We start from the raw sequence: 13,794 nt of genomic DNA, 5'->3' as shown, positions 1-13,794 counted from the left end.
TCTTTGGTCACACACAATTCCAAGCTACCAAACAATTGTTTTATGTTGTGCATTCTTTTCTAAGACAGTAAGTTATTTTATTTTAACCTGTTTTATTCACTTATGTGAATGAAGTCTCATGAAGTTCTTTCTCAGGAAATAGAAGCAAAATAAAACCATTTACCATCAAATCAACTGTTTCATGATGACTTCACATGTTTCAGGAAAGAACTGCACTCTGTAAGGTTTTCAATGACAACACTGCTTTAAAAATAGATTGCCAGTCTCCCCCCACTCCCACCCCCAGGGTGCCTTTATGTGGTTCAAACCATCTAAATTTCCATAATTAGCAAAGTACTTAAATATCTGCAACACTTGAAGATGTCTCAAAAAATACTCACCATTTTGTGTCTTATTTACAGAAACTCACTCATTACCATAAAGCTGAAACTGATTCATAATACGCCCATAGGTGGATTTCCAAGCTATAAATCCTAAGGGGAGGAAATTGCCCACCTTCCCCCGCCCCCTGCAGAGAGATTGGTGGATTTGAACTGTCAGAAAGGCATAACCTTTGGGTTAACAGAGAAACGCTCTCTGGGGTACATCACCACCACTGTCTTTTATCAATAACAAGTAAGAAATAAGCTATAAGGTTTTTATTACTGGACATGACCATAAATGTCATCTCTAGTACAACTCCTCCTTTTGTGAGGAGGACAATGAGCCCTCAAATAATGTATCTTTTTATCTCCATGTCTTGTTTGAGCCAATAGGAGAGGTCACAGGTCCAAATGTGCAGCACAGTGCTGGTTCTCAACCATACGATGCTGCCAACATCCAAAACCAGCTTCTCAACCCAGCAGCTCTGATATTACGTTGCCACAGCTGTCTCACTGAGTGGCTGATTTGAAAAATGACTTCAGAAGATTATAGCAATCATTAAGTGTACAATTAAAATGATAAAAAGAAATAATCAATATGGGAGGGGTAAGGGTGGAGGAGTACTTTGTCATACACAGGTCATTGATATAAACAAAAGGAAAATCACAGAGCTAAGACACCAAATTAGAGGCTGCAATTAGCCCAATTGTAGAGTGACTTGGTCCTATTTTGAACAACAGTAGTAAGAGTGATCAATCTTAATTGAGGTAAATTGAGTGTTCTGAATATTCCATTTTTATAAGGGCTTCAAGCCAGAACAGAGGTTCAGTTATAAGATCTCTTATCCACTCTTCATTTTTATTCCTTTTCCTAGCCCCCATTTCTTTTCACATCTAGCACACTTTGCTTTAAACCAAGAAAACAAAATATACAAATCTGTGAAAGCTCATTCTCCAAAATGTATTATGTAAGATTAAATGAGTGCATGTTTATTTGTGGTTTCAAATCACTAGGGCCCAGATTATGTAAGATTCTGGAAATCAGAAAGGAAATGGGCCACAATGGAAGTAAAAGTGTTATGGTGTCCTTGAGACTCTTTAATGCAGCAATCAAAACCAAAATCCTTTCAGATCACATAGAAACTCAAAAGTTACAGTAAAGATCTGTAGAGAGTTGTGCTGTTAACCTAAAAGCCACACCTCTCTGCAGATTTGAATCTATCAGTGACTTTGCAGGAGAAAGATGGGCATAATATTGGTGGTGGTGTTATGTGATGTCAAGTCAACTATGACTCATGGCAAGCCTGTGCACAATTGGAACCCTGCTCTATCTCGAGCCAATCTCACTATCTCTGACACATCCAGCTCCATTGCCACAGTTATTGTGTAAATCTATTTCATCTGTGCTTCTTCCTCTTCTGCACTGTTCATCGACCATTTCAAGCATGATATCCTTCTCTAAAGACTGGTCCCTCCTGGTTATACACCCAAAGTATGTGAGATGGAGTCTCAAAATGCTTGTCTCCAGTGAGCAGCTTGCTTTCACCCTTTCCAGGGAAGACCTGTTAGTTCTCTTAGCAGTCCATGGTATATTCAATACTCTTCTCTTGCACCACAACTCAAAGGTATCTATTCTTCTTCCGTCATCCTAGGTAATTGTCTAGCTCTCTGGTGCTTATAAAGTAATTGTGAAGTCCAGGGCCTGGATAAGACACACCTTAGTCTCTAGACTTACATCCTTGCTCCTCAATACTCAGGAGAGGTGCCTGACAGCTGACTTTCCTAGTGCAATTTATTTTTTGCTTTCCTAATTGCTGGTGCCAAGAATGTTGATTGTCAAATCCAGCAAGGTGAAATTGTTAACAATCTCAATCTCTTCTCCATCTATCATGAAGCTGTCAATGGGCCCAGTGGTGATAATATTCACATTCTTCATGCTGAGCTTCACTCGATATTGCAAACTGCAGTCCTTGACCCTCCACTGCAAATGCTTCAGGCTCTCCTCAGTTTCAGCAAGTAAGGTTGTGTCATCTGCATAACACAGGTTGTTGATGAGTCTTCCTCCAATCCTCATGCCACAGTCCTCTTCATATAGTCCAGCCTCTTGAATGTTCTGTTCCACATACAGATTAAAAAGATCCTTCTTTGATTTTGAACCATGGAGTATACTTTTAGTGTTTAAAACAGAAATGTGTGGAATCACTTGTACTGGTATAATGAACTGAGTAATGTGTGACATTCACCCAATGTATAGATATAGAAAAGTTCTGATGATAAAGCCCATAGCAAAGTGAACTGCTAATCCAAAGACAGCATACCTGCTATAGTTCAAAACCAGTAGTGGTTCCCCAGGAGAAAGATGGGAAGTCTCCTCCCATTGTGATATTTTTATTGTCATTATGTGACCCTCAATGAGATAAATTGATTCAGTAACTAGGGTAATGAGGGTCGATGTGTCAGAAACAGTAAGATTGGCACAGGATAGAGCAGGGTTCAGGGCTGTTGTACGTAGGGTCGTTATAAGTCATAAACAACTTGATAGCACATAACAACAACAGCATGTGTCATTGAGTTGAAATCAACTCATTTATGACCCTCCAGTGGATTTTCAGAGGTAGCAAATAACATGGGAGGAGATTGCATATCTTTCTTTCTCCTTCAGAGTAGCTGGTGGATTTGATCCCTGAGTCTTTGGGTTGGCAGTGCAATGCCTTACCACTAAGCTACCAGAGCTTTGTGATTTACAATCTTGAAACCTGCTAAAGGGTTTCTTTGAGTCAGAACAATTTAAGTTTGAGTTTTGAGCTTTTGTAAATATAAGTATACATATCTAGATGACAGGGATACAAAAAACAACCTAAAAATGCACATAATTATTACTAAGAGCCATTATATATATAAACTTGGTCAGCAATGGCTGGGAAAACATCCTCTTGTTTCTGCTACCTCCACTGCTTCTAAAAGAACTAAACAAAGGATTTCAAGTGGCAGTTTGAGTAGACACAGAAAAAGATAACAAATGTGCACAGACATGGAGGCAAAAAAATCAAAAGTGAAGAGCTTACTCAGTACTTCTACAGGGGAAAAGAATGAAGGACCCCCGGACCGGTGGCCCTACCCTGTCCCGAGTGGACAGCGAAGACCCAAGACTCCAAGACACCGGCTTGATGCAACAGCAAGAGGAGAGGTTTATTGCGGAGCTCCGGGCCGACACGTATCTCTTGCAGGAGACAGAGGAGTCGACCTCGAGCAGACAAAGTTGGCTCTTTTTATACACTTTAGGGGGATACAACTGGGTATCAGCTTCTCACTGGGTGATGAAAGCACAGTTTGAATTCATTGGTTCGGTTTTCGCTCATGGTTTACACAGCATATTTGCACGTAGCATCTGTGGCAGTCACGTAGCACATGTGGCAGTTAGACAGATCTTAAGTTATTAGCATATTTGCCCAACCTTGGTGGTTAGCCATTCCCTGGAATATTAACTATAGGGTGGTTTCACAAATTCTTAAGCATACAATGAGTTCAAACTCCAGGGCAGTGGAAAAGCACAAGACACATTGGTTATTAGTCGGGAAACAAAGGCACGTGGGTTATCAGTCGAGAAACATCTGCTTGTTTGCCCTACCCTGTAGTTAGCCATTCTCGAAATACCGTTGCCCTGGGATCAGACTTTTCTTCCTGGAACACTGGGTGTGGGGCTCTACCCGGGACAATGGAAAAATTCCTGATTTTAACTTAGCTGAGAACTATAGAAACCTGAGTTTAATTCAGCTGAGAACTATAGAAACCTGAGTTTAATTCAGCTGAGAACTATAGAAACTTGAGTTTAATTCAGCTGAGAACTATAGAAACCTGAGTTTAATTCAGCTGAGAACTATAGGGGCTATTTTAATTTTAATCTTTCAGAATAAGTGAAAATCAAGTCTGGACATATACTATTGAGCTGTGGGCAAAAATATTGAACAATCTTTAAAGCATCCAAAGAAAACTGAAGGCAGAAAAAAGTCACTGCACCAGAAGAACTACTGAAGCACAACCATTTGATGAGGGAGCATCTGATCAAGAACGAGGAGAGTGAACAAGAAGTTCAAGCAGCACTAATGGGATCAGACATAAAAGAAAAAAGTCCCCAGTGATATGTAGATGATATATTTTGTCTCACATACTTCAAACATACTATGATGTTATCAAGAGGGACAAGTTATGATGTCCCTGGTGAAGGACATCACATTTGTTAGAGAGTCAGCAAATGAGGAAGGTCCTCAGGGAGATGAATTGACACAGTAGCTACTACAATTGTGAGGATGTTTTGTTCCTTGTACATAGGGTTATTCTGACTCAGAACTAACTCAAAAACACTTAACAACAACAAAATATACACCAAGAAAAATTATTAAAGTTTATTCTTTTCTGCTTAAGGTAAAATACACAAAAATAGGTGACACATTTCTTCTCCTCAAAAGACTATTTTGCATAACAAATTCTAACCTTAACAATGATAACTGTTTGGTCTGGTCTTGAATGTATGGGCTTTCCTTTGCAAATTTCAGTAAGATAGCCTAAGAATTGAAACTCTGTAGCCTACAGAAATAGCAAGATAATATCATGGGAATCACCAATTTTCACAGTACACTATTATATCCATGAGCACCGTGAGTGGTCAGCCTGCATTCCCAGTGCATTTGTTATTCACCATGCCAAATACTTGATCCATCAAAATGCCTCCACTTAATGAAAAGCTCACAAGCCCCCTTTCCCAATACTATTGGCTTTACCTGACTCATGCCGCAACCATAAATGTCATTCTCAATTATGTGATAATGTTAACCACCAGGCCTTTGCCAATTTGTTGAGTGTTGTGTGTTACTATATTGTTGGAAGCTGTGCCTTTTCCAACCTATCAGGGTCACTCATTATGGGCAAGTTTCAATGGACATTCAGAAAATTAGTGAATTAAAATTTTAGGGATCACAGGACTAATTTTTTTAAGACTCATCATCAGGAGTGAACTAGAAGAAGATATCATGCTTCATGAAAGAAAAGGCCAGCAAGAGAAAAGAGATCTTCAAAGAGATAGACTCAACAACTGTAACAATGGATTGGAAAAAGTTTACAGGAACTATATTGTTGTATGTGCCATCAGGTTGCCTGAAACTCATAGGAACCCTATGTACAATAGCTCTGAACACTATCCTATCCTAAGCTACTTTCGTGTCTCCAACACATCTACCCTCATTACCCCAGTCACTGTGCCAATCTATCTCATCCAGGGTCTTCCTCTCCTGCATTGTCACTCAACTCTCACAAGCCTGATGTCTTTCTCCAAGAACTAGTCCCTCTCAGCAACATGCCCAAAATATGTGAGGTGGAGCTTCAAAATCTTTTCCTCTAAGGAGCAGCTTGGTTTCATGACCTTCAGGACAAACCTGTTTGTTCTCTTGGCAGTCCACTGAATGTTGAACACTCTTCTACACCACAAGCAGAGCCAAATACTATTACATTCTCTAGCACAAAAAATTGTCATGAGATGGAATTGACTCAATAACAGTTATCTATCTAATAATCAAAAGGGGTTCATTTTAACATTTAGAACAGGTAATGGATACATATTTATTTTAGAGAAAGATATATTTTATAAATAAATTCAGTGGTTTGAATTCTTCAGTCATCCTACAGGAGAAAAATAAACAGTCTTCTCCTGTAAATATTTACAACCTCCAAAACCCAACAGAGGGTGGCTGTAAGTTGGAATCAACTTAACAACAGTAGATGCTGTGAGTCATTCCAGAGAATTATAAAACTCACAAATATTAGGAGTCAGCAGGTAAAAGTGAGGGAGTCTAGGATAGCTTGTGAAGCTTATAGCTGGCATCCTGAAGATGCAATGGAAAATCTCAACTATGTGACTAGCAAGTCAGAAGCAAGGATGTCATACAGACTCCTAAGCTTGTGGCTGAGCTGATGTTTACCTATGTGATGGTTTAAAATATGATGTCCTTTTAATCTGTGAGATCTGCTTTAGCCCTGAATCGTTAAGGTCAAAGAGTGACATGTTCTGCAGGACACTGGTGACGGAACTGAATAGAGAAGTAAAAAGTGAGCATTAATAAATATCCTCATAGTGGGGAACAGAATAATTGATTCTAAGATACACAATTGGTATGTGAAGATTGATATATGATCCTCATTGTATACAAGTTAGTAAATTAACAAGGATTATTATAAAAAAGAAAAAACCCAAAGATTATTAAATGTTCGCTATGCGCTCAGAATTTTTCTACAGTGAATATAGTTTTTATAGAAATACAGTCAATATAGTTTTTATAGAAATTACAAGTGTAGTCCTCACCTGGCTAGGTAGGATGCAAATTACAGGTGATTATGGCCTATGAAGGGGACTGGATAGCTTGCCAAATAATGTTAATAAGGTCACTATTTTTTTTTTTTTTGCGTGGAAACATGCTAATAAGATATGTAGACCACTAATGGAAATGGTCTGTTTTTCCACTCAGAGACTGAAATTGAGAAAATTGAGGCCAAAAACAGGAATCTCACCACCAACAAGAAAGAAGAAGCAGAGAGGGCAGTGTGTCCATTGAGCCAGAGATTCCTGGACCAGATAGAACAAAATAGAGACACAGCAGCACTAACAGCAGTGCTAGCAGCAGTAGCAGCAGCAGGGAAGGCAGCAGCAGAGATGCCCGAGAACCAGGGACTGGCACTAGTCAGATCTAGCTGAGTCTGCCAATCCGCAGAGCCAGAGCCCAGAAAAATAGCCAAAGCTTCTGGGGGGTGGGGGTGCTGCACGTAATTGGGAGAAATAAAGCACTTTGTAATACATGCTCAATGATGGGACAAAGTACAAAGGAGCACAATTGAGAATAAACTGTCCTGATTTAAGAATTATATTCTTAATGTTTCCAACCTGAATTCTCTTACTTCCCTAATAACCCGTAATCATTACTAATATTGTCTGTGTGAATATTGCAATTAATTTGACTGTCTCATTCCCTTATAATTAGTGTCAGAAGCCCAATGGTTGGTCGGTCACTCTAAGTCAGAACCATCTTAAATAGGTGAGTGGCTGTTGAGCCTTTGAACAAGGCTGGAGGCTGGCTAGAGGGTGTGGTTTTAAAATCCATAATTAGGTGATGAGTCTGTGGACCAGCCTGGGGCCTGGGGTCTTCCTCCACTCTAGGAGTTGGCTGTTAGCTAGCATCTCTATGGTGGTCTCATCTTGGTGGTGGTCACATAAGGGAAGTTTCTGGCTTGTGTTTAAAGAATGAATATTCTCTAAATGAAACAGCAATCATTTGTCTATTTGTTGTGATGCTGAACACTGTTCCATAGTCATGTCAAATACCATAATGGTTACCCGTTATGTACAATGTTTGGATGAGCTTCAAGATTGATTCATGCTGGGAAGCAGGAGTGGCATCTGCTTCCTAAACTAGATGCCTCTGGAAACTCTACAAACACTGTAAAATCTATAAATGTACAATTGTTGTTGCTGTTAGGTGCCATTGAGTCGTAGATGACTCATAGTGACCCTATGAGTGAGAGACCTGAGCACTGTTCATAGTTTTTGGAGGCAAGCCATTTTGGAACTGGATGTCACTCCTGCTTCCCAGCTTGTTTTAATTGGGGAGCTCCACCAAACACTGTCCACCAGGAGATGATGTTGGTTATAGAACAGAGTCCAGGTCTTTTGAGCAGAGTTTACTCTGAGTCATACTCAACTTGACAACACTTAACCACTGTTAAATCGGACTAGTGTTGTTATATCTGGAGGAACAGTTTTCCACTTTGTACTTCACTCTTTGTCAATGTGCTGTAGGAAGTAACCTGGGTTTGCTGTGATGCTGAACCTTGTGCCATTGGATTTCCTGTTGTGGACAGTGTTTGGTGGAGCTCCCAGTTGTAAAACAGATTTGGAATCAGGAGTGGTATCCAATTCCTCAACCACATGCCTCTGGAAACTTTATGAACTTGGAGAAATTATGATAGTCATAGAAAACCACTAGGTCTTTTGTTCATAGAGTCATTATGAGTTGTGCTCAACTCAATGGCAATCAACAACAACACAACAACAGCACAATAGTGAGAATTCAAAGGACAGACAGTCAATGGCAGATCTGATAGAAAAAGATGCAACAGTATGAGTCTTATAGGAAGCGGCTTTGCAATATTGATGTTTTTGACAGGGATTCTTCCCCCTTAAGTGGTTAATGAGGACAGATTTTGCCATCTCTCCCTCCAGTCATAGAGGTTTTACAAAATTGTGTCAGATGCTGAAGATAAAGCTTGAGTCATTGTAGTGTTTTATGTTTAATTTATTAAGAGATGTTTTGCTTCTACAGAACTGGAATACATGATGATACTTGAGTACAATCTAATTATTAGTACTTAGAATGATACAGAACTAGAGACTCACACAAAGGTTTTTGTTTAGTGTAACCAGCTTACCTTTGTTTAAAACACAGATGCGTTGGCCTAAATCTTCTGAAGTACTTTCCTTGGTATCATCATTTTCTGCAAGCAAAAATGTTAAACTCACTAGTACCAAAACCTTAAATATCCCCTTCAGCATTTTCTGAGCCACTATTCTATGAAGTTTATAGGGACTAACATACTCAGGCCTTGTAAAAATTTTATAGGGTCATACAATTACTATCAACAATCTGCATTATACAGATGATACAACCTTGCTTGGTGACACTGAAGAGGATGTGAAGCATTTACTGCAAAAAAGCAAGGGCTGCATCCTTCAACAGGGGTTGCATCTCAACATGAAGAAAACAAAGATCTTCACCTTTGGTCCAAAGCATCATAATACATGGAGAAAAGATTGAAGTTGTAAATTACTTCATCTTAATTAGATCCACAATCAACACTCTTGGCACTAGTAGTCAGGAAATCAAAAGACGAGATTTGCTTTGAGAAAATCTGCTGTGAAGGACCTCTCTAGAATGCTAAAGAGCAATGATGTCAGCCCAGAGACTAAGGTGCACCTAGTCCAAGCCATGGTATTCTCAATTGCTTGTTATGCATCAGACGGCTGGAAAATGCATAAGAATGGCAGAATAAATGATGCCTTTGAGTTGTGGAGTTTGAGTACTGAACCTACCATATAATGCCAAGAGAACAAAGAGGTCTATCCTAGACAGGGAAAAAGAGGCTGCTCCTTGGATGCAAGGATTTGAAACTTTCTCTAACATACTTTAGCCATATTGTCAGGAGGGACCCATTTTTGGAGAAGGACATCACATTTGGAGGGATGGAGGAGAGAAAGACTCTGGATGGTCCATTAACAAAGTAACTGTGGCAATGGGATCAGGTATATCAGGTGATGAGGTTGGCTCAGTATAGGGGAAGGTTTAGAGCCACTGTTCATATATGTTCACTATGAGTCATAGTTGATTTGACAACACTTAATAACAACCACCATTACTATATTTAAGGTAAGCGAGACAGAAAGAGTTTAAGGAACTTGAGCAAAGTTGTAAAGCTTGTGGGACTGAATCACTTCAGGGAAGCTCCAGAACTTCTAATATTAACAAATGTACAGTTTCTCAGGAGAGTGAGACGGGAAAGATGCATAAAAAAACTAGGCAAAATATGGCCTAACATAAGAGGTCATGGAAACTATAACCGCCTATTCTTATCTCAAACACAGAAAATAAGTGCTAAGAGCTCTTTCAAAGGAATGGAAGAAAGGTAGGAAAGAGGATAGTGAAGAAGGAAGGTAGCCCCTCCCCTCTGTTCAACTGTGATACAATTTTGCTTCCCTTACACTAGTGACCAGCTGTCACACTTATGAAATCAGCAAATGCTTTTTTTTTTCTGTTAGAGAGTCCTATGGTTAGTCAGCAAAAAACACTGCCAAAAATTAACTTTCATTGCTTCCCAAAAGATCTACTTTAAAAGGAAATTGCAATTAAACGTATTTTCTATGCTGCTTCAGAACATTAGATTTGTCATAATCAGAGAAACTGAAGAATTTCTTAAATGTTAATGTGGTTGACATAGTCTTGGTGCCCTTTCTGAGGGCATGGGAAGAAGCCACCGTGACCTAACAGCAGAGACATTCTGCCAAGAGGTTGGGAGTCATGGCGATCTGCCCAGGCAGCTTTGTGGAGGTCGCTGGACCCCATCCAGACACTCAGTCTTGGTCTTTAAAAGAGGAAGTGAGATACAGCACTCTTTCAAAGGCTAAAGAACCAACTTTGAGTAAAGATCTTAATGTTGTGGTGATGGAGATGAGTCTTGAATATACCATGGCCTGCCAAGAAAATAAATAGGTCTGTCTTAGAGAAACCCAATTTCTCTTTGGAGGCCGGGACTTCAAAACTTTGTCTCATATACCTTGGGCACAAGGCCAGGAGGGTCTGGTCCTTAGAGAAAGACATCATGCTCACAGGGATGAAGGGATAGTACAGGAGAGGAAGACCCCAGATGAAATGTATTGATACAGTAAGTAGGGCAGTGGGGGTTGGTGTGTGGGAGTCAGTGGGACTGGTTCTGAACAGGGCAGGCTTCAGAGCTGCTGTATATATGGTCAATACGAGTCACAGGCAACTTGACAGCATGTAACAACAACAACTGGCATTAATAATTTCAACTGTATTTGTAAGAATCATTTCACAATGTGATGGGCAGAGGGAGGGATTGGTAAAGGAAAGAGGAAGGTCCAGGGGTGAAAAACAATGTATGAACTTTATATGTAAATCAGTATAAAATAAAATTGAGAAAACGTGCAAACATTCATCATCATTGATAAAAACATTCAATCTTTGAGTGAATCATTGCCTTCCGCGTAACTGCTTTCTGATGAAGAAAAATAGACTTACAAATGTAAATAAAGGATCATTTTATCTATTAAAATAAAAGCTTTATACACTGGGTGAGATCACACACACCAGTCCCCCCGTCCACTCACTCTTTTGGTGACTTTTGTCTGTTTGCTCCATTATAAATTCATTCAGAGTGGCAGATGCTCCATATACGTCAGAGTAGAACTGTGCTCCAGAGGGCTTCCAATGGCTGGTTTTGGGAAGCAGATTGCCAGGTCTTCTTTCCCAGGCATTTAATAGATAGGTTTGAACCAGCCACCTTTCAGCTAGCAACAGAATTAGTTGGTTATTTGCACTGTCCACATACTTCTGGCACATATAGATATTATCAGTAATAGGAAGAAGATTCACGTCAAAGATAGGGTTCAGAAAGAATGGACAGCATAGCCAACAGTGGCTTTATTTCACAAAACAGTTGCCACCAACAGACGGATAGGTCTTTTATGTTCACACATGGAATACTATGAAGCACTCAGGAGCAATAATTTTGAAAAATACTTCATAACTTGGGAGAGACTGGACAATATTATACTGAGTGAACTAACACAGCCTCATAAGAACAAAGACTACAGATGACCATTATTGTAAAACTAGAAGAACAACCAGTAAAACATGCTTGGGAACCCAAGGAGTGAAGGGATGGGAAAAGATGGGAGAGGATGGGTAGGGGCAAAACCAAAGGATTGCACAGTTTGGTGGGTGGAGGAAGGGGCCAAGGAAATAGGAAGGATCTGGGTGGAAAGACAGGTTAATGATGGGCAAGGTCCAATGATGCTTAAATTTAGAAAACAGAAATCACTGTAATGATTGTATGAAACACAATATGAATGAAGAATAGTACGAAACACAGTGTGTATAAACATTGTGAGCAAACAAATATAAATTTTTTTTAAAAAAATGCAGACAAACAAAAGTAAATTTTTCAGCCTAATTAATTCTGGTTGAATTCTGATTCAGTCACTTTCTACCTTTGAAAAACTGCTCAAGGTTCAGTTTTGGGTCAGCTCTGACTTGATGTTACACCACCACCACAACAACAACGTTATATATACACCAAATGAATTAAATATCAAAATGAAAGCTAATAAATAAACTCTATATAAACTCTATAGCCTGATTAATTCTGTGACTAACATTAGGAAATTTCAAAAGGGACTATAAGTTACCATATATAGACAGAAGTTACAGCAGGGTAAATTAGGATATTTTGATGTCAGATGGCAAACATCACTGTTTTAATTTCCGAGCAATCTATAAAGCACACATCTTTAACCTTTAACCCAACCTGGGATTCATCTTATCTCTGACCCTCCCTCCATCTCTCAAGTATTTGTATGACTGCTGGTCCATCTCTGATCTATGTCCCAGAGGGAGCTGGAATTTGAACAAGAATCAGGGACAGAGTGAGCCTAAGAGATGTCTGAGGATATCTGCTTCACACATTATGCTCAAATGAAAGTGTGATTATCTCACATTTTTCATGTTCATATGGATGTCAGAACATCCATACATAAACAGGGTTGGGTCAAAATAGCTGTGGTTAAACTATTGGCACTGAGGGAAGATGCAAAATTTACAAATTTACAAAGCTCTAAACATCATTGACCATAAAACAGGTGGCAAAAGATGTTGGGAAGTGTGTTTGAGGTTAATTCTCTGGTTCTCATCAACCCAGTAATACACAGACCCCAGATGTCAATCTGTAGTTAATGAGGGATCCAGAGCATGAAAAGGAGAAAGTAGAAAAATTTCTTGGTGAGGTCTATCATCTAATCAGTCTATTATCTACTCAACCATCAGCTATCAGTCTAGTCTAAACTTAATCTGTGCCCTGGAGGAAACCATTTTGAGTCATAGCACAGTACTTTTTCCTGTACAGAACATCAACAAAAATAAAGCCCTTGCAATTGAAGTTATATAATAAATAAACACCAATGTCTGAAAGAAGTCATGAATCTCCCCTAAATGTTTCTAGGTTTTCCAAATTAAGAAGTTATAATTGAACGAAAGTAAAAACAGGGATTCTTATACCTCTGTGATGTGGTATTTGGGAAGCAAGTTGTGGGGGACTTAATGTCTTTGTCTAAACACTTCAAACATCTGAAACAGAACAAGAGGATACTGTGTAATTTTTATTCAGGAAAAGCATGCATCAGAGTTATATCCTTTTGCCATGCTATTTTAATGTTTATACTGAGTAAATATTCCAAGAAACTGGATTATATGAAGAAGAACGTAGCATGACTATTGGAAAAAGAATCATTAACAACTGCATTATGCAGATGTCACAGCCTCGCTTGCTGAAAGTGAAGAAGATTTAAAGCACTTTTGAAGATCATTAACTAAACAAAATCTACATGAAAAACAATAGTCTTTCACATAGATTATACTTCAAACTAAAATAGCCACACTCATGCGGCTATACCATGTGGCTATACCAATAAGAAACATCATAGTAAATGTGGAAAAGATTGAAGTCAAGAATTTCCTTTTACTCTCCTCCACATTCAATGCCCATGAAAACTACAGTCAAGAAATCAAACAATTAGCTTGAGCAGTTATAAATCCATTGCCAT

This window comes from Elephantulus edwardii, unplaced genomic scaffold, assembly GCF_000299155.1.
Source record: "Elephantulus edwardii isolate Elephantulus edwardi_28Jun2011 unplaced genomic scaffold, EleEdw1.0 scaffold00042, whole genome shotgun sequence".
NCBI classification, from domain to species: domain Eukaryota; kingdom Metazoa; phylum Chordata; class Mammalia; order Macroscelidea; family Macroscelididae; genus Elephantulus; species Elephantulus edwardii.
This window is presented reverse-complemented; position numbering follows the sequence as displayed.